We start from the raw sequence: 25018 nt of genomic DNA, 5'->3' as shown, positions 1-25018 counted from the left end.
GAGCTCTTTGTCAACATGTCCTTTAACATGTCTTCAGGAAAACTGCAGATTCCACAACCTGCCCCTTTCCACCTCACTGCGAAATTTCACAGGGATAGCACCATGAATGGGCTGCAGCCAGCTGTACAGAGTGCTTGTTTCCTGAGGTCTGAACCTGATGAATATATTTTGCTTAACAATGCTGTTATGATGTAACATTGGCATTTCAGTTAGCAACCTTTACACCCTTCAGAAAACTGGGTGTTGGTAAACACACAGTAGGCACAGATATCTTTTATGACTGTAAGCAGGGAGAATGATAACAGCCATAGTGTCTAGTTTGGTTTTAATTTTTACTGTCATTGCCAGTCTTGAGTATTAAAACTGTAAACCATTTTTCACTGCCTTGCTTTAAGGGGTTGAATTAACTTTTCTTTCTCTTCTAAACTGCTCAGAAATACAGTTATTTCTTTTTCTCATGGTTTATGACTTTGAAATGTTTTGTTTGTTTGTTTGTTTTTTAAATAGCATCACTTACTGTGGTATTAGACTTCCTCTAACCCACAGCTTGTCTCCATCTTATCTTGCAGACTCACAGGAAAGTTCCTCCTCTCTCAGGCACACCTCATCTCAGTACAGGTAACTACTTCCTAACTGCTTGCTGTTATGCCATTAATAAACTGCATTATTGTGCTTCCACCCATTTGCAAGTCACAATACACCAAATACACATAGAATACACCAATTAATTCAACTCACAATTTCTTCTGTAAAGGATTAGAATTGTTCAGGACGAAACATGTCTATGTGGCACACCTAAACCTCGCCATACCTTCACATTGGGCTTTCAACATAGTATAGAGATGTCTAAGGCTCTTGCAGTATAGTTATAAAATAAGCGTGGCTCAGCCCTTACATTTTTCTTTAAAAGATATCTGCAGAGGTATAATTATAGCTAGACAATATTTATATTTTTTTTTTTATTCTGACTAGTTGCCAAATTTAAACATAGCTTCAGAATATTCTGCATTACAGCAAGATTTCTGTACTGTGTTAGCTGGAAGGATACGTATTTACAAGACCTTATCTGTGCAGGTGAGACTGGTGCAAACTATTAAGATCTTTCCTTCTGCTCCCTGCGCTTTTGTTTCCAGAGGCAATAAATCCAGGCCCACGCAGGCTCCAACTTTGCCTCTCTGGTCTGATTCCTGATCTGGATAATTAGTAGCCTGAGATTCACCAAAGCACACAAAACACCCTGAGAAAAATACACAGTTATTTGAATTTTGAACTTGCATGTGCTTTGGTAAAAAGGAAATCCCTGAAGGAATCTAATTAAACTCACAGGCTTATAGAATAGTAGCATTTAAAGTTCAACTTTCTTTGTTTTTCTTTATAAACTGGGCTTCAGTTTGGGGGATTTGGTTTCCATGAAATCCAGAAAAAGACAAGATTTCCATTGTATTACTCTGCTATTGCAATATAATGCCATCCATCATAGACAAAAAAGATGATGGTATGATGTTTCTCTGTTTGGGTGCGATGATACTCAATACGCTTTTTGGAGAGCTGTATGGTCAAAGTCAGAGAAACCAGAGCTTTTCATCTGACCTTTCTCATGTCCTTTGTGGAACTGTGATAAAATGGGAAAATGACTGTTAGGTCTGTAAGCTTTTCTTAAGGCAGATAAAGGGACGTTGAATTTCTGGTATCAGGTTGCCAGCATCTTGAAGAACAAGAAATCATTTAAAAGTTGACACAGTTTGAGTCTTTTATGTAAATTCAGATATGCTCTAAGTAAATTTTGAGTGCCCTGAAATCAGTGAGGTAAAACACTTTTATGAAAAGTTTCAGTGATGATTTTACTGTTATCTAAAGGGATAACTTTATTTCAAGTATTTTCTCATCCCCTGTCATGAGTGTGGAAGCACTGCTGCCCAAAAAGAGGGAGCACGTTGGAGAGGGCTGCAATTAGCAGCTTTTCCATCCTGCTTCGGGCTGCCTTGTTTTCAGTTCATCACAGCTTGCAGGCAGAAAATGGCCTGCAGGTTGTAAGATTGTTACAGTCACTAGATTTAGCCTGCTTTGTATAAAAGAAAGCATAATGCAGGATTCAGTGAAAAGGCAGACAAATGGCTTTGCTTCTTGAGCTTTCCTTTTTAAAACTTACAGAGTAACGATGCCCTGAGCATACTGAAGAGCCTTGGACGTACAGACTGCTAGATTTCTTTGAAGTTTTTTATTGCTGAGCTTGTTCTGCCTCGGTCTGATTCATCTGCCTGGGTCTGATCTCGCCCGTGACTGATCTGGATCACAGAACCAGAAAAATGTCTTTGCCCTCAGGGTGAGTTAGGAGAATCTGTATTATGCAGCAGATTTCCCTTCCCTCTCCTGTCCCCTCAGTATTTGAGCCAATAGGTGGAGAAAATACCAGTATGTTTGCTGTTTCATAGCTGGCTTGCATATTAGAATCTCACCTTTCCTCGTAGCCTTTATATGCATGTTGAATGATTGAAAACTCTCACAGAAAAAAGTGAGGTATTTTACACGTATGTTTCAGGGCATGATACATAGGTCCCTCACCATTTTTTTACATTAGCTGATGGAGTTGCAAGGATGGGAGACAATAAACCCTATCAAAAATAGGGTCCTGTCCCATGTACTGAGGCACAATGAGAAAGAAATATCAGAAGGCAGTATAAGAAAAATGTAGAAGAGTTGCATACACTTGTAAATCAGCAGTGTGACAGTTAACCAGCACTAAAAGCTGCTCACTTTAATAATGATGTCTTGAAAATACATAATTAGGCACAATAGTCTAGAGATGCACTTTTTCCACAGCATCAGGCTTAAGATGAGCATTTAACACACAGATATACTTCCATCAAAAATGATGACTTGAGCATAGTTTTAATATTTTTTTTCAGGAAAAATATAAACAGGAGTAAATCCCCTAGCCTTTAAGTGCTTCTGAGGTTCTTTTCTTTGTCAGTCTAGTGTAAGCTAAAAGACTAGAAAGGAATTTGACATTGTGTTTTTTAAAGCAGTATAGAATTTTCCCAAGTATTAATATTTATTAAAGCAAATTTAGCATCTAACTGAAAAACCAAATCTATTTCACAGTGCAATACTATGACTTTATATCCTCTTCTCTGGAGTAAGCTAAGGCTTCCTACGAAGTGATGCAGGAACTAATTTGCTTATCAATCTCTGGAGCACAGACAAGCAGTATTTAATCTATATTTCTTAGCATTATTTTAAAGATTATTGTTAAATTATATCATCTTCATGCTGCTGAATGGCATTGGGTATGCCTCTACCTTGGGAGTAGGCACAGGTGATTAAAATTGTCTTCTGTTCCTCCACCCTCCCTCCCTCCCTCCCTTTCTCTCACAGTGCATCCATGTTGTTGTATTTACCAGTGTTGATATTTTACTGGTTTTAAGGGTAAACCACACTGGCAGCTTCTTGTAGATTCTACAACAGCAGAATATGAAGGAGAGGAACTGCACAAACCCTCCCATGTCTCTTTAATATGGATGTTTCCTATAACTTCGGAGTAGCATTAACCTCCAATCTGCTTATCATGAAGAAAACATGATGACTTCTTAAAGCCCAGATACCAATGTCTCTGCTTCTGGAGTTCACTGGTGCTCAAGATGATGGGAATTCATTCCTGTGCAAATCCAGTAATGTTGGTAAGTTTGTGGTTCAAGTCAGTGCAAAATGTCATTAACCCATTCATACTGATTTACTGGTTAGATAGCACATAGAAATTCCTATGAGAAGGCGGAGCGTTGGCTGTGTAACAGGACGACAGACTAGGTTTTTGACCGTGTTACAATGTAGTTGAGACCTAATATCTGAAGTTTCACATCAAGTCTTCTGAGCAATGTGGACAACAGACAGTGTATAAGCAAACAAATGGCTTGATAAGTTTTGTATCATGGGTAGAAAACAGAAAGGAATAGACTGTATCCATTATATTATGAGCAAACAATGTGTATTTGTGTTGTGGGTTTTAGCGTTACTCTGGCTTTTTTTTTTTTTTTTAGTATGCATTTTTGCTTGCTGTGGATATTGAGGATATATATTAATGGACTTTTAATCTGTCCTTCGCTGTTGTAACCACTGCTTTGCCCAGAATATTTTCTCACAATATCCTAAATACACTGCTCCCTTTTTCTTTAGCAGGATATATCAGGGAGAAAGCCCATAGTGAATAAAACGTAATAACTATTGATATGCTACTGAATAAAAATAATTCAGTATCTATACAGCACGTCTTGTAATCATAGGCAGACATAAAGAAGTTGTAAAAATTTAATTAAACCAGTTATATTATTGTAATCCTTCAAACTCAAATGCAGAAGGGAAAGAGTAATACTAAAACTGCTAAACCACATACTAGGAGATTCACAGACATTTATAATCTAATGCAAGAAAATAAATAAGATCAAGACTAGTTTTATGTTGAACTAAGTCAAAGGTTATAAAGCAAGTGTCCAAATTAGGTTCTCCCTGAATAAAGGTATGTTTTACCAGAGAAAAAACATGGAAAAAAATGACTTTGCAATTTGCTATGGTCAGCTATATGCATATGGGAAGCACCTGTAGCTGGTTTAGGAATGTTCTGATTAGAAATATAGGGATGTGAAAGATAATTCAACTGAGTTTTTGCTTCCTCAGTCTATTCCTCTGCTGGGTTTAGTTCGAGCACAACAGAGCTCTAAGCCCAGAGCACATCAGAGCGTGATATTTCTGATCGCTCAGAACACCAAGCCCATAAAATATTCATAAAACCTTTGCAATTTGAATTGGCCTTTCAAGTAATAAAAAAATACATCAAAGTAATACAATAAATGAGGAGGTCCCTCTACTACATGTGATATAAAGCATTAGGATTTCTTTTAAATATTTGATTATTGAAAAGTAAATGAGGCTTTTTCTGCAACAATTAGGGGATTGCATACAGTATGAAACAGTAACAAGAAAGATACTGTATTATTGTTAATGGCTCTATTTTTTACCATCTAAACTAATGAGCATCTTTGATCTTCTCTGATTTCTTCATGCTTCATGGTTTCCATCATTGTCAAAAGCCCATTTTTTCATTTTTCTTGTGAATAATCTACATAATGCAAACTGACTGTTTATGGAGCTCAGTGAGTATTCCACCAGCAAGGAGAAAGGACATCATTTGATAAAAGCAGATGTATCATTGAGACAGCTACAAAATTAGGTAATTTTAACGGAGAGCAGATATTTTATTTTTTCCTGCCAGTCGGGATTTAAACAAAGGAATCATCCCACATTTGGCAGATAATTTTTCCTCTCAAAGGGAAAATATAACACTGAGTAAAAAGAGTTAACGTATCCTTTTTCTCAGATAGTTTTACTCTGAACATTTTCTACTGCCTGTTTCATGAAAAGGCTAAAATATCTGAACAACTGTAACAATTATTGTTCCAGGCATATAAGCAATGTTCATGTCATCATTTTATGAGTTCATTTTTTATTTAACTTTCCAGAATTTTACATCGCTAATTTCTGGGTTTGGTCCTCACACAGCAGACACCAATGTAGGAGGACACCTGCCACCTTCCGTATTGCTAGTGTATGAGTTTGAATAAACTTGTTTGAAGCATTGATGTTGGATATTAAAATATATATAAGGGTTTAATTCTACAATGTCCCCTAAATTTGAAGGTCTTTCTTAATTTTAATGGTATTGAGTGACTACCTCAAGTCTACCTACATGGAAGTTTTACAGGATTTATTATTAGACATCTTTCCAGAAGGAACAAAAGAGAATAATTTTAGAGAGCTTTAATTACAAATGTGTATGTATTTAACACAGCGTGGGTATATTTGATTGATTCTGTTACAAATAAAAATTATGATCTAAAAACTACCTCCTTAGTCATAAATAGGTATCACTGGTGTGGCAGATTCTGGAGAAGAGAAAATCCTGCACATGAGTATACAGGACCTGATTCTTACTGTATTTGTGCCCAGCACAATTTTCATTGACCTCAGAGGATTTACATCAGTGAGGATGACATGAGAACAAAAACAATAAAGAGGGTTGGGTCTAGCCTGCTTAAACACACTAACCTGAAGGACGCAGTGTTCAGGAAAGTCATTTAAAGCCTTTTCTGTCTCTAAGCAGGCTGAATTTCCAAACTGGAAGCGAAGCTAAAGTGCAGCTGCCTTCTGCAACGCTGCTGACCTCTCAGTCTAAGGTGTCCAGGCGCTCCTTCCCGAAGGCAGTACCTGCCGCCTGTCTGTTCTGCAGCACATCAAAGTGCCCTCCTCTGGCCAAGGACAGCTTTCAAACCCAGGGTCCAGTCGCTGTCTGTGCCTTTGTCAGCAAGACAGGGTGGCTCCCCTGAACCTTTGTCAGAAAGTGGGAAAAGAAAGCAAATTTTTTCTTAGGAAACTATATACCAGATGTGGTGTTTCATTTCCAGTGGGATCACAAAACAGACAGCTGAAGAGGCAGTGGGCTGCTCACCTGTTGCTCTGCAAAACATTTGACTGGAGAGAAGATAACCAAATTCTGATACTCCTTTTTGAAACTAACTTTCTTTAAACAACAACAACAAGAAAACAAATCAAACAAGAAGCAGTTTTATTCAAAGAAGCGGTGTGAGAGATCAGCAAGAAGCTGACATCCCTAGAGCAAGGGGACTGTGCTCATTTTCTCCTCTCATCATACACTGCTGGGAATATCTTGATCAATATCAGAGCAGTATGCAATGTGTAAAAGAGATTATATTTCATAAGATATATTTTAAATTATACATTTCTACCCACTGTATTAATAGGAAATGCAATTTTATCTGATTTAATACTTTAATGTTAGCTTCTATTATTTGCACAGTAAGTAAATGAAGAGATGCACATGAAATCTGGATTTAATTAGATAGGACATGCTATCGCTTACTGACTGACATAAGTAGAATACATTACATACAAGCATTGTATAATCTTTCCTGGGATGATGCACAGCAACACAACAAAGTTACATTTAATGCTGACTGCCAAAACACAGCCATCTGAGTTTTCTTAAAAATATAAAAACAGGCTTTTGTAGAAGGTAGATGTAGCACTGACAACATTTTCTCCTTTTTTTCTGGCTGAAATTATTCACTAGATTCATCCAGCTTTCAAAAACATTTGTTATTTCTTTCGACACTATCATTTTGGCCTTTCATTAATTCTACTAGTAACGACTAAAAGAAAATCCTGCACAATTCTCCAGTAAGTAAAGCTTGGGGTCTTTACTGTCAGTGGAAGCTTCCTTTACCCCAAATGTGTTGTCATCATTATGCCACGTACAAGAGCACCAGGTGTAAGATTCAAAAAGAGAAGGAATATGCAGAAGGAAAGTTAGCAAGAGTGGGCTTTGACCCAGGGAAATGTCTGTCTCCAGGCATTTTGAAAACCTGCTACAGAATGAAATTGCTTTTTCACTTTTTAGTTCCCATGAAGCACAGTTTAAATGTCTATGCGATTCATCAATGTCTCTGATAATTCTGTGAGACATCTAGTTATAGCCTTACTAATGCTGTTTGTATTTCTTGTCACTGTCTGAGACGGCGGGTTCGCGGGAGCAGCTCTCTTCCAGGGGTGCAGCAGGAGGGTGCCTGCCAGGATTGCCCAAGCTGAGACAGGGAGTCACTCAGCCTCATTTCTCCTTGCAAAATCCCAGCACCAGAATGGCTTTTCATTCCAGCAGTAGTGCTGCTTTCAAAGCCCACTCATTACAGCCAAATAACACATTGCCTAAGCCTTACTATTTGCTGCTGTGTTGTGGCTCTTGGTGACCAACACCACCAATGACAGCAATTAGTTATGGTTTCTGTTGTTCTCAATCTGCTTTTCCTCTCTGAGGTACTTTTCTAGCCCTTTCATTACGGTGGCATCTGAGCACCTCATTGCCTTTCACCTCTCAACAGCTTCAAAGCCATATCCAGAGTCACAGCTTCAGTAGGACAGCTTCAGCACCACCGTGGCACCCAGGGATCATCAGGGTGGGTTAATGCAGATGCTGACAGCTCAGACCTCAGCGTGAACTCACTCAATCACCTTCTCAGGTAAGCTTTGCACCCTGTTTTGTCTTTGTAGTGCCATGCTTGGACTGTGGTGGGTACCCAGTATTGTTCTGGTAAATGTGGCCCTTGTACACACCATAGCCACTTCCCTGGTGACTTTGCAGGTGGACATGCTTATGGTAACTAGGAGCCTTGCATCCACACTGTACTAGCTATGGTAGTGTAACAGGACATTTGGGATATGTGTCCTCAGGCCTGACATTTCACCAGGACAAGAAAGGGGATGGCGACCAGTGCCGTGGTAACTCCACATAGTCCCCTCTGTGTTCTCGTTTTTATTTTTCTTGGTTGCTAACTCCCATTAGACAAAAAGCTTTCTACCCCACAGTTCATTATGCACAGTTCACATAGAAAATTTTTGGTCAATAATAAGATATTTTTTAAGTTAAGGAGAAGAGTCAAAATAAAACCAGATCCATTAGTTTCCTCTCCATCTCAAAAGGTCTGATTTCCAGTAGCTCCTTAAACTTCCATGTGGCTTTTTAATTTTCCCTCACAGCAGACTCTTTCTTATGTTCAGGAAACCTTTGTATCTTTATTCATAGCTGCCTACATAAATTCCTGCCTTGTTATTTATGCTATCTATGATAATGCCTCTTTCATCTTAAAATACTGCGCTGAATTTGTCTTGATTTTATGTTAAAGGTTACACTGACAAAGGCTGATAAAACACATGGAGCATTATTTGTATTTACTTACGAAACTGAAGTATCCAGGGCGACATCATCACTTCTATAAAGTATTATCCTGTAAAGATCATTTTGAAAGTGATTGTCATATTTCATTTTACTTTGACACGTAAATACATTTCAGCCTATCTATCTAAGCCTTTCCAGCACATCCATCACACCCGAAGTGTGCTGGTGCCAGTGAATCAAAAGCTACAGCAGCAGTTAACAAGCGGTGTGCTAATTAATGGCTCAGGCAGAAAGTTATGAGTGATTTTTCCAGACACTTCACTCAAAAGTGATTGAGAAGGAAATGCCTTTTTAAATTTTTTATATAATGTCACACTAAATGAACCATAAAGAAACAATATAAAAAATACGTAGCCTGGAATTTATGAGAACATTTTACAACTATTAAAGACCACATTTAAAGGTCTGAATTTTAAATGGAGCTGAGGGACCTTTGAAAGCAGATTTACCAGCAAGGTCATCTTTAAAAATGGAAAGGAAGAAAACCAGGTCCCAAACATCACAGTCAGGAACATAACAAAACACAGAATTGCTAGACAAGAGAGGAAGAAAGGATGCTAAAATGCTAAGAACTCATTATACAGATTATATTTATTGAAATCCAAGAGAAATGTTGACTGCCAGTCACCAGCAAAAAGAGGAATAGCATTACAGCTGACTTTTTAAAAAAGAAGGGCTTTTCGACCAGTCATCCTCACTGGCTACTTAAAACTGCTGTGGTTCACTAGCTTAGGTAGTGTCATGTTGCTGCATCTCAGAAGATGCAAATCTTGTCTCATGAGAGAACAGTTCTCAAAACATAATTTTTTTCTGGTGACATACTGAAAGAAATTCCTCATCCATATTGAAACCAGTTTACTTTCTTTCAAGCAGTTTCAGTCATATGATATACAGTATAGCATAAAAAGCAGTTCCAAAATAATAATAAAATAATAATTTAAAAAAAAAGAAGAAAAACCCCCTATAAAATATTAAAAATGTTTACTTTTTGGAACATCCTTTCTCCCATCTTTTCATCAATGAATTAAATTTCTGTGAAATTGATATTACTTTTACAAAGTAATTTGACTTTGATAAGACAATATATTCGCTTGGACTTGGACTCTTTTGCAACATTTCTCTCAAAGCTTTTTTTCAAAAGGACCTGATAGTAGAAACATTCCCCCTATTGGGTGAAAATGGAGGTCCTCATTGGTTTAAGTGAGGCAGTTAGTTTCCCATCCGCTCCAAAAAGACAAACCCCAAATCATTTTTGGAAAGGGAGTACAAAAAAATCCAACTAGTAACATTTTTTGGCAGGAAATATAAGGCCAAGTTCTGTCAGTATCTAAAAAAAATGGAAAGCAAAAGTATAGTGGCAGAAACAAAACTTGTTAATTGTATGCTTGAGTATTTTTTTCAGTAGCCCTGGTGTCCTCCCAGCCATGCAGATTGTCACACTTAATATGTGGCAATAATTTAAGCACTTGCCCTTCCCTGGCCCAAAAATATTAGACTGTGGCCTGTCAGGAGAGACAGGGTTATCTGAGGAGCAACATGTTGCAATTGCACATTTGTAGGTGATGGGAGGGGTAGTGGGGGAACAAACCCTTTGCTTTAAATAAACTGGTAATCTGCATCTGCAGTAGTGGTCATATATGGGCAGGGTCCCACTGTATACCCAATGATGATTTAGAGATGTTTTGCATCCCTGAGTCTTCATTTTAATTATTATTGCATGACTAAAAAGGTATTTTGTTTTACCTTTGAGTGAGGAGCTGAGAAAAGTCATGCAGCCCAGGCTGGGGAATCATTTTTGATTCTGGGATTGAAAATTCACAGCCTTGTTTTGCCACTAGCTGCAATGGGGAGCTGTGATGTCAGCTGGTGACAGGTCTGGGCATGCCGTGGGACATTTCCCTGGGCTCTGCTCTGGCCCAGAGAGGACAGCAACAGTGCAGGGCTCTGCCCCTCTCTGGGGCAGGCATGGTGAGCTGTGAAGGCTGTCAGCACCCTGGTGTGACTATTGCCTTCAATGAGCTGGCGAAAGGCTGAGGAAAGCTTGCCAGATATTCCTCTTCTTTTCTTGCACAGCGCTGGGGAGGGGTAAAGGACAGGACAGTTTTCTGGCTGCTAAGATAATTCTCTGCTTGAAATTTGAATACCCTTTACCTTTGATAAAGACATTATTATTGAAGATTGTACAAAATAATACTGGCCTATTTCACATGCATTGAAGAGTACCACTTCATTCAAACCTACAGCGAATGTATCTAGAACAGAGCTGCAAGGTAATTAGCAATGACATTTGTTTGCCACCTTTTTCTTAGACATTTTCAAGCCCTGTAAATAAGTAGTGTCTAACACTAATAACTTATTTTTTATATAACTTTGAATTTGCCTACCATTTTTACTTACCAGCTTTTAAAGAAAACATTTGAGAGCTAGAATCTTGTAAAATTTCAGTCTGGAGCAGACTTTGCCCAAGTTAATGAACTGTGAAAAATAAGAGTTAGCTTGGGAAGGCTGCTAAAACCTTTTTGCAGCTGTAGCCTGTACTAGCAGGCTATGATCAGTTAAAATTGATACCTCAATTAATCCTTTCTTGGAAGTTGAGGAAAATAACATATATAGTTTCATTTAAAAAAAAAAGAAAAAGTTCTATTTTTTCTACTGGGTTATAGTACCTTTGTGGCACCAAGGTGACGGGAATTGCTGCAAAGGTAAGGGGGGGGTCTTGCCTGCTGGGGAAATATTGCTCTGCTCTGCTGACCCCTCCTGTCCCCCCGCTTCCCTCCCCCTGCCCAGGCGCCTGAGGGTGCCAGGGTGGGAGGGTGGCAGAGCTGGGCCCAGAGGGAGCTCCCTGCAGTTCTTCCAAACCCTGGGACCTCGCTCCTGCCCATGTAAGTGACTCCAGAGAAAGTGTGAGGGAGAGAGGGAGAGTCAAGTTTCTCCTCATTCTCTCCCTAGTACTATACCCCAGTGACTCATCCAAAAAGTTGTTCTGAGGTTCTACTAAATGCTACATCCCAAAAAATATCATTTAGACTTGTAACAACCATGGAGGTTAAGAGAAGGTACTTGAATAAAGAAACAAATATGTTTATTTGGATATAGTTAATAAATAGGTTATTAAAAGATAAAATGAAAAACCAATCGATAGGGAAAGACTTTTTTTCCCTCCCCTAAATCCCTCTAGCAAGTTTTTATTATGAAAAATGGGAAAAAAGAACAGTCTGCTTCTGTTTTGCAAAATTGTTCCTGGTACAGAAAGGGATATTCTCTGTGAATCCTATTGCAGACCAAAATATTAAATATTTCATCTTTAAAATGGAATAAACCAGATCATCAATAGTGTAAAGTGGTAAAGTGCCAAAAACTAGCATGGTTGAAAATAATTAATTACTGTACTGCTGATTTTGACAGAGTATCTTGTTATAAATCAGAATGCGCTCAGAACAGCTTAATCTCCAGAAAAGAAACCCAGAAGGTAAATTTTCTTGGTTTTTCATATGAGAATGCTCACTTACATATTTGTATGTATCTATGTATATGTAACATACACACATGGGTATGTATATCTATATGTATTTTATATATATATAATATATATATAATATGCAGAAAACCTGAGATCTGGGAAAAAAGTATATCGCTTAGTTATAACATGCTTCAGCCTAACCTTGACTACTTGTATAAATTGGAAAGGCTTGCAACCAATATGGAGCAGGCTCTGATGAAAGAAGAGGGGTGGAGGGCTGGGGGAGGGAAAAGATCTGCCAAATAAAATAACTAGCAAGAAGAGAAAGATACACAATTAAAAAAAGAATGTAGGACCTGGCCAATTCCTTCTTGCATTTTTAAAATGTCCTTACTTTGGGAGGAGGGGGACTGTTCATTCCAGCACAGTGGGAGCATAAGGGACAGAGCATCATGCTCCTTGCTGCCCAGCAAAGCAGGGGTGCAGCTTACTGAGTATTTGCTTTCTGTGTACCATGTAACATTGGACTTACCCACAGCTACCCAGGAGCAAACCCATGAAAACTCTACTGACCTGCTTGAAGTGTCACATTTCTAAAGCTGGGAGGAACACGGGGACAGATGCTGATCAAGCAGGAGCTCCATCCTAGGCTTCAACTGGATCATCACTGCTACAGGTATGGGATCAGATCTGGATTTACAAGGAATCAGACACACACATTGTAGCCTGTATATCCTATCCACGTAATTTGAGCACCATGTTCCAACGCTATGGCTTGAAAACAATCTTGAAACACTCTTGTACATATTCTACATGATACTTGGTGTTGTGGTCATTTTTTTTTTTTTTTTTTTTTTTTTTCCCCTAACCTGGAACAATAGTAATCTGTACTTTGGGGAAAAAAATGCAATGGTAGATTTAGGAGTCTTGCTTTTGTTATCATGTTAACACTGTATCTACATACTTACAAATTTTCTTTTAGAAGAACAAACTATATACTTTCCTATTTTAAAATAAGGTCATCACAGAAGTGCAAAACAAAGGAAAGAACAAAGAAATCAAAAACCCATTTAATTTTTTGGCAGTGTGAACTAGTACAGTAAAATTTGTCATAAAGTTTTTACTCGATTTTATGTTATATTCACAATTTTTTTACTTTCAGATTTCCTTTTTCTTTCTCAAGACAGATGTCTCGGAAAAACAGAAAACAAGAAATTGGAGCTACATTCCCCATGCTGGACTCCTGTTCCAAATGTAATTTTTGCTCATGCTGCTTGGTAAGATCATATGAGAAATGACATAGAAAGGTCGCAGAACTGTCACTTCTATATTAAAATGAAATAGCCTCTCTCTTTGTTGTGCTTCTTCACAATTTTCAGAACTTAATTTCAGTAAACGAGTGGCATAAAATGGCATTTATAAATTCAGTCCATTTTGTTGTATCTAGAAAACAGAAATGGAACTTGGCACCTTCTGGGTATTTTCTTGATAGCAGATATTTAGAAAAATATCCAACCACATGAAGAATTATTTATCAAACTAAACTTGTTATCTATATGTAAACACCCCTACCTGCTGCAGAGATTACTTTTATATGCCCGTTTTCCTCCAGTCTTGGTGGCATATTGTAGCACTTGAAGTGCTGATAAAAATGATTGGGTCCTACTGACCACAGAATGGGAAATGTCAAATAGATTGAAATCCACAGATTAAAGTGAAAGTAATTTCTAAAGTCGCTACTGTCACTTGTACACATTTGCTTGGCAACACAATGTCCATATTAAATAGACAAATGTAACAGATAAATGTATCTCTAATTCAAAAAGAATACCTTATACCATAACTGGCTATAAACATTAGCACTCCATTTTAGTGGGCAAATGTTGCTATGAGATTAGGCATGAACTTGCCTCATTACTTTTTAGAAATCATACTCATACTAGCTGCTGCCTGTCACCACCTGAATATCTATGACCATCTGATCCATGTGACTACATATTTAAAGGTGCATGGTCACGTGTAGTGTGGGAACAGGTGCAATTCTTTAATACGTGCAAAAAGAGCTCACACTCCAGGCTGGAATAGTTTCCTGACCGGAGAGACAACTGAAAAACCCATCCAAAAGCAAAGGCAAAGGGCTGAACGGTCACTGAATCCAGCGCCTGGTGCTGCAGGCAAGACAGCTAATGACTTCAGCAAACTCCATCCCAAACCAAAGCAGACCAGCTGCCTCCCTCTTCCAGGCTCACCATGCAGCACCTACACTCAACTCACCCCCTCCTTAACTCCCAGATCCAGCACAGCTGCATTTTAAAGCCTTATTTAAAATCTAGGTAATATACAGTTACCATGCATGTGTCTTAAAGACAGGAGTGGATTGCTCTGGCATTCTCAGAGTTGCTTTAAGCCCTCTTCCTTCCAAGTCTTCAGTTTCTGTTTCCCTCCCCTTTTGTTTCAGTGCTCCCCTGCTGGGGCAGTCATCACCTAACTTTCTCCTCCAATCATTTCCCCATCTCCTTCCATTCTTCAGTGTCATTGCTATATTTCATATTCACAGCTATAAGGTATCCTCTCCCCCTTACACCCACACGTGAAAGAATTATTAAACTCCTTTTTACAGTCTTGCAACATTACGTGCCAGATTTCTCATCGCTGAGGGGGTGCAATAATAAGTCCTTCAGTGTGAGTATGTTGAGGTCCTTGTATTTGACTGCCAGCTCTGCTGTCTTGCTTTCTAGCTAATACACTCTTGTATTGGCTAGCCTAGCTTCACATCCATAATCCAAACTACATTCATATTCCTACTGAAAATGTAATATATTCACACCCTGTAGAGTTCCTCTGCATTGCCTTAAATCTCCCATCTTCTGTTGTTCTCTTTCATTTGCCTATTCAAGGGTTTTATTGTATTCGTACTTTCCTTTGCAAAATCTGGCAACTTTCACTTCCCCACTTCTCCCTTTCTCTCCCTAAATTACTAAGATTTAGCTGTTGTTGCAAATAAACCTCTTTTTCCATTCTAAGTATGTGTTCTGCTTGCTCTTTGCTGGAGGTTATTTGCCCAATAATCTCTCAACTACTAATTCTCATATCTTACTGGGATACAGATTTCAGACAGCTTTTGCCCTTATTCTAAAAATAATGTAACCTCTCCACCCCACTTGATTTTATTAACTGTTTCTCTCACTTTCCAAAAGCTTGCCTTTTTGAAAGTGAAGTCTAATATTTATTGATATTTACACAAAATTAATGTCTGAGCTCTCAAATTACATCACATCTACCATCATCAGTTTAAAATTAATCCCTTCACCAAGATTCATGCCTGAATGAAGCATACCTTTTGCTTTGGAAGTGGTGAAGAAGTCTTTTACCTGTCACAGCCTGCAGTGACTGAATCATCTTGGCAATACCTGTTCTCCAGTCTGCATATGGGAAGTTAAAGTATCTTATGATGAGACAAATCCCAGGGGTGTTTAGCTCCCTAGTAATATTCGTCCTTTTAACTTTATCCCTTTCCAGTCTGCTTGAGCAAAGGAGAGTCATAACAAGAGAAGGATTTAGGACAGACACACCTCCCAGCACCAACAGAAATTAATCTACAGTAATTCTCCAAAGTGCTTTGGCTCTGGATAAATTCTTTATAACTGCAGCTTTCACCAGCTTCCCAATCAGCGCATGTCACCAGTCCATCTCTTGGTCATGGCAGCAGTTTGGCTGTTGCTACAATATCTGACTCATCCTGCAGCAGAAACTCTAATTCCTGTTTTACTCTCCTGAGGGTTTTTTGTCTTTTTTTACTGAACAAACATTGTAGGTGTTCCTTTCTCCTTAAATCTAAGTGTGTGATATTACAGCTAAGTAGCTCATAGTCTCTGCTTGCTGCTGAAAAATAATATTTTTTTGTATTAGCAAGAACCATTTGTAATATTTCATGTAGCTGGTGCAGCTTCAGGCTGTGGCATTCTGAATATTTTCAGTCTGAGTCCTCAGAAAACCATTCTGTGTTTAAGATGTACAGAAAGGGTTTCTTGATTAAAGGAGATACAGTGACAGATTCTGCTAGACCAGGTCTCTACTATATTCTTTCTGTTGCTGCTCAAGTAAGGCAGATGAATGAGAGATGGGACCTTCTTCTTGTCCATAATTCCAGAATTTCTTGAGAGAAGAGTCCACGTCCTTGAATGGAAAAGACTGGATTTTTCAGTACTAGGCTTTCCTCAGTATTTGTGCTTGTGGGTGCAGGCAATTTTTTGCTCAACAAGCAGAAAGAGAAATGGAAAGAACACTTTGCTGTTCCTCTGTCTGTAAAAGTGATTTTCCTGTTGCTTCTATTCATTGGCTATTGAGTTGGAAAAGTAAATTCTGGAATTTGGCAACTTACATCCATTGAATCTGGCAACAAAACTTGCAGTCAACTTAGCAGAGGCCAGACTTCCCCTCAAGAGTATAAGAGGGTCTTCTTGCTGCATAGCACCGTTTGGTTCCCATTTTGCTCACTACAGGAAGCAGTAACAACCCAGCAGGAAGGAGCCATGGCATTTCCTGTGTCTGCCCTCTGTCTGTGGAGTCGGAGCAGTGAAAACTGAAGTATACAGTTATTATCTAAGGATAATTAAGAACATATCAACATAAGCATCAATAAAATTAGTTATGCTCCAGACAACAAAACTAGTCTATGCAAGAGGCAAATTAGTCGGGGCCATCTTCAGCCATTCTAAAGTTACTCTGGGGTGCAATAACTGAATTGTCTCTGTTTTATGACCTCCAGTTCAAAGCCACCATGATAACTGAAGGCTGGAAAAAAAAGGAAAATGTGTGTCAATAGACAAACTAGAATATGGATGAATCTTTATTCTTTTCTGTTCTTTGAAGGAGACAAAAAGTCTGTGATAAAGGACATCCACTTGATATAATCTGTTTGGCTTTCCAAAAGGCTCTCAAAATCCCCCTCACCAAAATGGAAGGATTAAAGAGCTGAAAACAGAGAGTAGGTATAAAGATTGAAGTTTCACTAAAGAAATAATAAAAAAGAAAACCTTTGAGATGGGTACTGGTCATTGAAATGGCAGATAAAAATCAACAAAGTAAATGTGAAATTATATAGGTGGGGGAAAGAAATATGATAATTTCACATACAACATGATGGGCTATAAATTACTGCAGAATGTGTCGTGCTGAGTAATACTCCATCCAAAGCTTCGGGAGTAGAAAAATAAAGCCAAATGTTAGGAACTATTAAGAAGGGCAGGAAGGGGGGGGTGGGGGGAGAGCCCCAAAATTTTGACTTAGGTAGTTTCTAATTTCATATTTGTTTTTATTCCATCTTATATCCTCTATATTTATCTCTCCTTACATGCTCCTAATATGTTCCTCAAAACTACGACTCTGACTAGGAAGGCGCAGGAACATTAAATCAACTGTACTGAACTTGTCTGAACATAATTTGACTGGCAGTTTGCTTTAAATATCATTTTGCTCCCTGTGTATCCTTTTGATTTTACAATGGAAATTTCCCTGAAGCAGCACTTACATTACGATGCTTTCCCTAAGACAGGTTAATTGCTATTCTTTTTAATTATTCTCTACTCAGCTTCAGAAGAGCTGTCAAAATATACCTTCATGGTAATGCAATTCACAATAAGATTAGGATGAGGACTGAACCATTAAAATAGAAAGAAAAAATAAATATTATTTCTAGGTAAGTTAGTTTTTCTCATCAGTTACCATGGAACAAATTTGCACAGCATAATGCGTTGCATACATCTTTTGGAAATACGCTATGAACAGCTTACTGAGAGTGACAAATAATTAAAATAAAGTTTGATAGGGGAAAGATGCAGGCATATGAAGACTCATAAAATTCATAATTTTTTTATTAGATTCAAATGATACAGAAAATTGGGCTCCTTCAAGTAGTGTCCTCCTTCTGATGTTCCTATGCCAAGCTCAAAATTAAAAAAAATTGAAAAATTGGTATAAAATTATGTCCCAGCCTAGAAAGTTTGTTCATCACTTTACTGTAGGTTGCCACAGAACATTAACTGTACAATAAATCAGGGTCTACCTTGGCTCTTGCCAAGTTATTCTCTATCTTCCCTTGGCTTTTGAGATGTATTTTTTTCTTTTGGCTTATGCTGTCCTCAGCGAGGCACAGCTTTTCCCTTACTCCTCTATTTCCTTCTGTACTTGAACAAACTAGCTTTACCTTGTCAAAGCCCACATGCCTCAGGAGTCTATGAGTGCACAGTTTCTTCTGAAATGGGCACAAACACTCACAGGATGAAACTTCATTGCTATTTTAGGCTGATCTAGATCAATGGCATAGTCTCCCCCTTCCCCCTTCCCCCCCCCCCGCCCCCTCAGTCTTTTGTTACTGACCTCTTCCTTGTTCCATGCCGGTGCTGATCAGGTCACAGAAACAAGCTGGTTACAAATAAAACATGCTCCAAACATTCTATTACTTTTAATGAGGTTTTCTCTCCAGCATGGCTCACCAGGCAGGAGGAGGAAGAGGTGGGCCACGAGCGGTGGGGCAAGCTCTGATTCAGGCTGCTTGAAAAGAGCAACCGGAGTCAATACAGGCTTACTTGCCTTCAGGGAAGTCCCTCAGCTCTGTTCCCCTTCAGCTGCAACATTCAGCTCTTCTCTCCTCCAAGTCCTTCCCTTACCACCCCATTGGATGGGTACTATTTCTTGAACAACAGAGAATTTCATAGATTTTAAGGACAGAAGAGATAATTTTACATTATGCTTGCTCCAGACCTTTAGGTTTCATATGCATAGCCTATTGCCATCCCCACAGTATTCAAGTGTATAATCTTAGGCATGGTTTAAGAGGTATACACAGTACTTACAGGTCCCATTTCCTCACCAGAAGTTGTAGCAATACCAGTGTGCAAGTGTGTAGTGCATCTGCTCAGCCTTACATCTGTGCCTGTGTCCTTGGAGTCCGTCATGGTGAGGGGAAGCCAAGGGGATGTCACCCAATTGCTGTATCCTTAATCGTGTCTACACAGACTTCAGTACTCTGCAATACTCTCCAGCTGTTGGAAAATGCACACATCTGAAAAAGAACAAAAGTAAAATCAAGCTGCAGATCTTTCAAATCTCGAATCAGCCCTTTCTTCTGGGATTTAGACAAGTTCAATAACAAGGAACACAAAGTTAGATTACAGAAGACAGTAAACTAATCAGAGGTTTATCTCTAAAGGTCACGTCTGAAGTGTGGCTATAGATATCTTAGTGACTTGTTCTTAACAAAGTAGGTAATTAAAATACTGGATATATACCCCAGTTGTTACAACAATCTTAGAACCCAACTGACATCTGAGCATCATTATTCTGCAACAGCATGAGGCTGTGTTACTTCAGCCCATAGTAAAAGAGCATGGAAAGAATCATGGACTGATCATGCAAAGGAGATTTTTTTTTTTTTGTCAGATTGCTTTAGGAAAACAAAGTCCTACTAAAAACTTCTGCTTTTGGAATTATTCACTTTGCTAACGTATGCAGAACTTCTGACAGACAGACACTAGCTGACATAATGACACTAGCTGATAATACGTGGGACCTGGATAGAAAACAAAAGATATTAAGGTATATTGACTTCCACAGGAATTTATTCCCTTCCACAGCTCAGATGTTCAAGTTACATATCTTATTCTTAGAAAATTATGCAATTGATCAATGTATTTAGTGATTTACATATACGGAGAAAGAAGTGAAGATTAGTAAAAACACAAATTAGTGCTAAACATTCACTGATCTTGTTTGTTTTACGTGTCCTAGTTCCAATAGTGATGCTGCTCCATGTTTGTATTATGGGAGGGACAAGATCAGACTGACTTTGGTTGTTGAAGAGCGGTGTACGTGTTCTCATACAGCTGGAAAAGGCTGCATGTTTTCCTGAAAGTCTGATGTGCTCTTCCCCCGCATTTCTTCCAATGTTTTGGTGGAAAAAGTCCTTAAAGAGACAGAAATTGTTCCATGTCTCACTTTCGCACACACCTGGTTCCTGAATACAATGGGCTATTAACCAAACTTCCAGTGAAAATATTTCAGGAGGGGAAGGGTTGGGAGATGGATGTCAAGGTTAGAAGTGATGCAGCTTCAGGTCTTCAACTTTCCAAAAAGAGTTTGTCCATTACCTAAGGCTCTGCTAAAAAGCTCTTGATAAAGCGTGTTTTCCATTTGTCTTCTGTTATTTATTAGCTGTAGTATACACCTGAATGTGGTTAAACCTTTCAACAGGGAAAAAATGTAATATGTGCCTGCTTAAACATTGAAGTTCCATGAAATAAAACTGATATTAATTTTAGATGTTTTAAATAGTGGAAGATATGTAATTGTCTATGATCATTATCTTTCACAGTAGAAGCAAACTTATTCTTCTCTTTTTAAAGGAGAATTTGAAAGGTAGATTATTTTTTTTTAATGATCTTCAATTTGCCACATTTTTTTAATTTATGACTAACATGATTCAGTTTAATTGAAGGCAAAAGGACAGAGGAGAGATTATTTATTTTAATGGTCTGCACAATGATAAAATGCTAGCAGAAATAGCATAAAAACCAGTGAGAAAGTATTTGTTAATGGGGAGAAATAGTTCCAATGAGAAAAAGAAATCCTGTCTTCAGGAGGAGGAAGGGATACATGAGAGAATAGAGAAGGAAGAATAGGCAAGTGAAAGGGATCTTTTAAATATTTACCCAAGGGTGTGCAGAAGTGAAGCAATTTGGCTAAACCAGACATACTTTTTGACTCATCTGTGATGCAAAATCACACAATCAGTAGATGTCCAAAAACTATACGTGAACATTGGTCTTGATACTTAAATTATCAGTCGTCCATGGTTCAGTTCTCCTTAAGCAATAACAGAACTCCTGTAAGGACAGGTCATCTTTCTGACACCAGGCTAGTCCAGCTGCTGCAGTGGCCACACCAGGGCCACCGCCTGCCCTATGTGGGGTTTGAAGCACAAGCAGCTCATGCCTTTGACAAATGTAAAGCATTTAGCATTACAATCAGATAATTTTTAGCCAGCCCACTTGGAGGATACTTTTAACAAACATGCAGGTACTGCTTACTATTCATTGTTCAAAATAAACATCTACTGTTAAACTATTAATGGTTTTATTGGGCTGCAAAATAAAAATTTACAGCCTTGTTGCTGCAATTTATTTTTAGGTAAAAATGTATAGGTTGGAGCAGAGCAGCCAGTAGTTTAATCTACTTACAGGTTTTGTGTAAGAAAACTATTTCCTAAGAGTGCAAGCTTTTTAGAATTTTTTTAGAAATTTACCTGAAAGTAAGCTAGTGAAACATTGCAAGAAGAGCATTTCTGCATTGTATACTTGAGCCAAAACCAGTGAAACCTATTTCAAATTAGACATAGAAAGCATTTGTTTTACTACTTGTTTGGATATCTCAGAATCAAACTCAAGGCTACTTTTTAGATTCCTTTCTTTCTCTCTTCATTTATAATCAAAACCATCCACCACCTAAGTTAAGTAAGTCTCAGCATTGCCAAGGAAACCACAGCCCTGTGTTTTACGTCTCACTTATAATTCCTGATACCCATGAACATCTTTTGGTGGGTGAAGTAAATGCATGGGGCTATTATGCCTGCATGTTGTCTGGGTCTCCATTTCTAGTGTACGGCTTCCAATGCCTTCTGCACAGGGCAATGTGACAGTTTTGCATGAATAGTCACCGTCATTGCCAAAAAGCTCTGATATGTTTGAAACTAGTCACACATATCTAACATAAAATACAGTTCTGGCTTAAGTTGATCTTCTGGTAAGACGAAGTGAAAACAAACACTGTTCAACATGGCATAGCTTTTTCAATGTGTAGCTTGTATTTTTCAAATCTATACAGCTAAACAATAAGAAAGAGGCCAGCACCTCCTACATGGCTGAATTTGAAAATAGTATTTCCCTCAAAAAGTGAAAATGCCATTTACTTCCATGATTACTGTTCTAATATGTTGGTTAGATGTAGTTTAATACATGCAAGGTTTCCTAGTGTTTTCTCTTAAAGAGAAGTTTTTTTCTGTTCTCATCCATCTCTCTCAGTACTCACTATTATTAGACTGGTAAGGTTTTCTAAGAGAGCTCAAACCCACCTGGAGAGAAAGCCTTTAGGTCTGCAAAAGAACAGGGAGTGCTTGCAATTGCTCTTGTCTTGGTCTGCACCATTCTTTAAGAGGTTTGTATGCGAGAAAACACAAATAAGTGAGCTTGCCTATCCCAGACTGTTCCCAATTACTAGGTTTAACTCCACAGTATTAGTTTAATCTTTACCTTACTCTGAATCTCAAGCAGAGAATAACAATCTTCTTTTAAGAAAGTAATACATTTATGGAACAGGGTTTAACATTCAGACAGAAGACTGATTGCAGAGTGAATCTGTTACATTTCTCTGCTTCCCACCTCCTTTCCTTCACACAGTAGGGCTTATTGTAGAATAGAAAAGGTACTACTTTTGTGCAATTTTTTTGTCATCATTTTGTGGTTGTTCTAAGTCTGTTATTTGGGGGCCTTTTCCATGGAATTTGGTCATTGCAATGACACTTTGTAATTTGCTTTGTTCAGGAAAGATTTTCAGTCACGCAAGTAGCATAAAGGCGTAGAATACAAAAGACCAAAATAAATGCTTTTCCAAACAGTGAGATGTTTATATAGAAGGCTTACCGAGAAGTGATGTCATTATGGGAGGAATCCAAATATCCTGTAGAACTGTATTGGCCACGTACAACTTTAGTGAATAATGCATCATGTTGTCCAGAATACCTATTCCAAAAACACAACCAAAATCACATGAAAACTAGAAAACTTTGTCCTGCAATTTTCTGGACCTCTAAAATGGCACAGCTAAAATAAAATCTGAAGTAGAAAGATCTGTGAAGTTTAAGAAAAAAAGTATCGTTTCAGTGCTTTTATTGTCATATTTCAATGTGTTACTACAAAAATTTCACTCTGAGTGAATGCTTATTTTGAATCATTGAAACACAGAATCATAAACTCATTTAGGTTGGAAAAGACCTTTCAGATCATTGAGTCCAACCATTAACCCAGCACTGCCAAGTCCATCACTAAACCATGTCCCTAAGCACCACATCTACACATTTTTTAAACACCTCCAGGGATGGTGATTCCACCATGCCCCTGGGCACCCTGTACCAATGCTTCAGCACCCTTCCAGTGAAGAAATTATTCCTAATATCCAATCTAAACCTCCCCTGGCACAACTTCAGGCTGTTTCATCTTGTCCTGTCACTTGTTACTGGGGAGAAGAGACTGACCCCCGCCTGCCTACAGCCTCCTGTGAGGGAGTTGTCGGGAGCCTTCCTCAAACCCCTTAGCCCTTCAGGACTGCATCCCAAGGGGCTCTGTCTACCAGGCTCTTAAACGGGCCAGTCGGCCCCCTGGAAGTCCAAACTAAGGGTTCTGCTGACCCCCCTCGTTACTCCTCCAAGAGTTCGAAACTCTACCATTTTGTGATTGCTATGCCTAAGGCGCCTCCCACCATCACATCACCCACAAGTCCTTCTCTAGTCACACACAGCAGGTCTGGTGGGGCATCTCCCCTGGCTGGCTCACTCACCAGCTGTGTCAGGAAGGTCTCTTCCACACACTCCAGGCATCTCCCAGGCTGCTTCCTCTTGGCTGTATCGTATTTCCAGCAGACATCTGTTAAGTTGAAGTCCCCCATAAGAACAAGGGCTAGTGATTGTGAGACTTCTCCCAGATGCTTGTAGAATGCTTCATCTGCCTCCTCATCCTGGTTGGGTGGTCTCTAACAGACTCCCAGCAGGATATCTGCCTTGCTGGTCTTCCCCTATGGATTCCTATCCATAACACTTAACCCTGTCATCACCATCATTAAGCTCCAGGCAGTCAAAACACTCTGTAACATACAAAGCTACCACACGCCTCTCCTTTCTTTCCTGTCCCTCCTGAAGAGTTTGTAGCTATCCACTGTAGCACCTCAGCCATGCAAGCTATCCCACCATCTATTGGTATAATGGTACTGCCCAAGTGGTACAGGCAGAATAAGGGGTAGGCATTGCGTGTGCACTAAGCAGATGTGTACAGACAATAAATGACAAGCCCAGCAAAAAAAATGGCAATGTAGGTATCATTCAAATCAACTAAATGCGTTTACTTAACTTTGTAATATTAAGGAGTATTGAAAATTAAATCTTTGCAGAGACAACAACTATTTTGGTTCTGTTCCATCTCTATTAGCACTAATGCGATTCAACAGAGAGCACCATGCAGTCAAAGGATTCATTGCAATATTGGCAACAGTTAGGGATTTGAAGGTTTGGGGGGTTTTCCCTCTGGTTATAGGAACCTCTCACAAAGAAATACCATCTTTATTTCCATTTTAGGATATGAGATCCTCACACCTGTGTTACCTCTGTCCTGTGTCCTGGCCATCTGGGGTGTGTGGTCTCATCTCATGCACAATGGGACTGTAATGGAGCAATAGACTGTTGCTTCCCTGGGACTGCAGTCTGCAATATCTGTGGCATTTCTAGTCTTTGCCAGCTTAACCAGAGCATTTTATTATTACGAGCTATTGATCAATAGGGATTGAAGTGTGCAATGAAATATCAATACCTGTAGGTAAGATGGTTTTCCACCTGGTCTGTTTTTATGGCTACTGTAGATCACTTTTTCCTGTGTTCACAAAGTAACTGTCTTCTAGCAAATCATTCCTCAGACATACAGTGGAAAATGGGAATCCACCCA

The 25018-nt window shown here is 38.8% G+C and overlaps 1 long non-coding RNA gene across 1 annotated transcript in view; it reads left to right on the top strand.

Moving 5' to 3' along the window:
- LOC130158240 (uncharacterized) overlaps window positions 1–25018 on the top strand; it is a 376714-nt gene that overhangs the window by 346382 nt on the left and 5314 nt on the right. Inside the window, exons 16-21 of the long non-coding RNA XR_008825220.1 lie at window positions 570–618; window positions 3444–3677; window positions 7944–8081; window positions 12203–12266; window positions 12796–12933; window positions 13420–13534. This is a non-coding gene — a long non-coding RNA (uncharacterized LOC130158240). The remainder of the gene's footprint in view (window positions 1–569; window positions 619–3443; window positions 3678–7943; window positions 8082–12202; window positions 12267–12795; window positions 12934–13419; window positions 13535–25018) is intronic.

This window comes from Falco biarmicus, chromosome 13 (assembly GCF_023638135.1).
Source record: "Falco biarmicus isolate bFalBia1 chromosome 13, bFalBia1.pri, whole genome shotgun sequence".
Taxonomy (NCBI): domain Eukaryota; kingdom Metazoa; phylum Chordata; class Aves; order Falconiformes; family Falconidae; genus Falco; species Falco biarmicus.
Note: the sequence above shows the minus strand (reverse complement) of the source record. Positions and strands in the feature narration are given on the sequence as shown.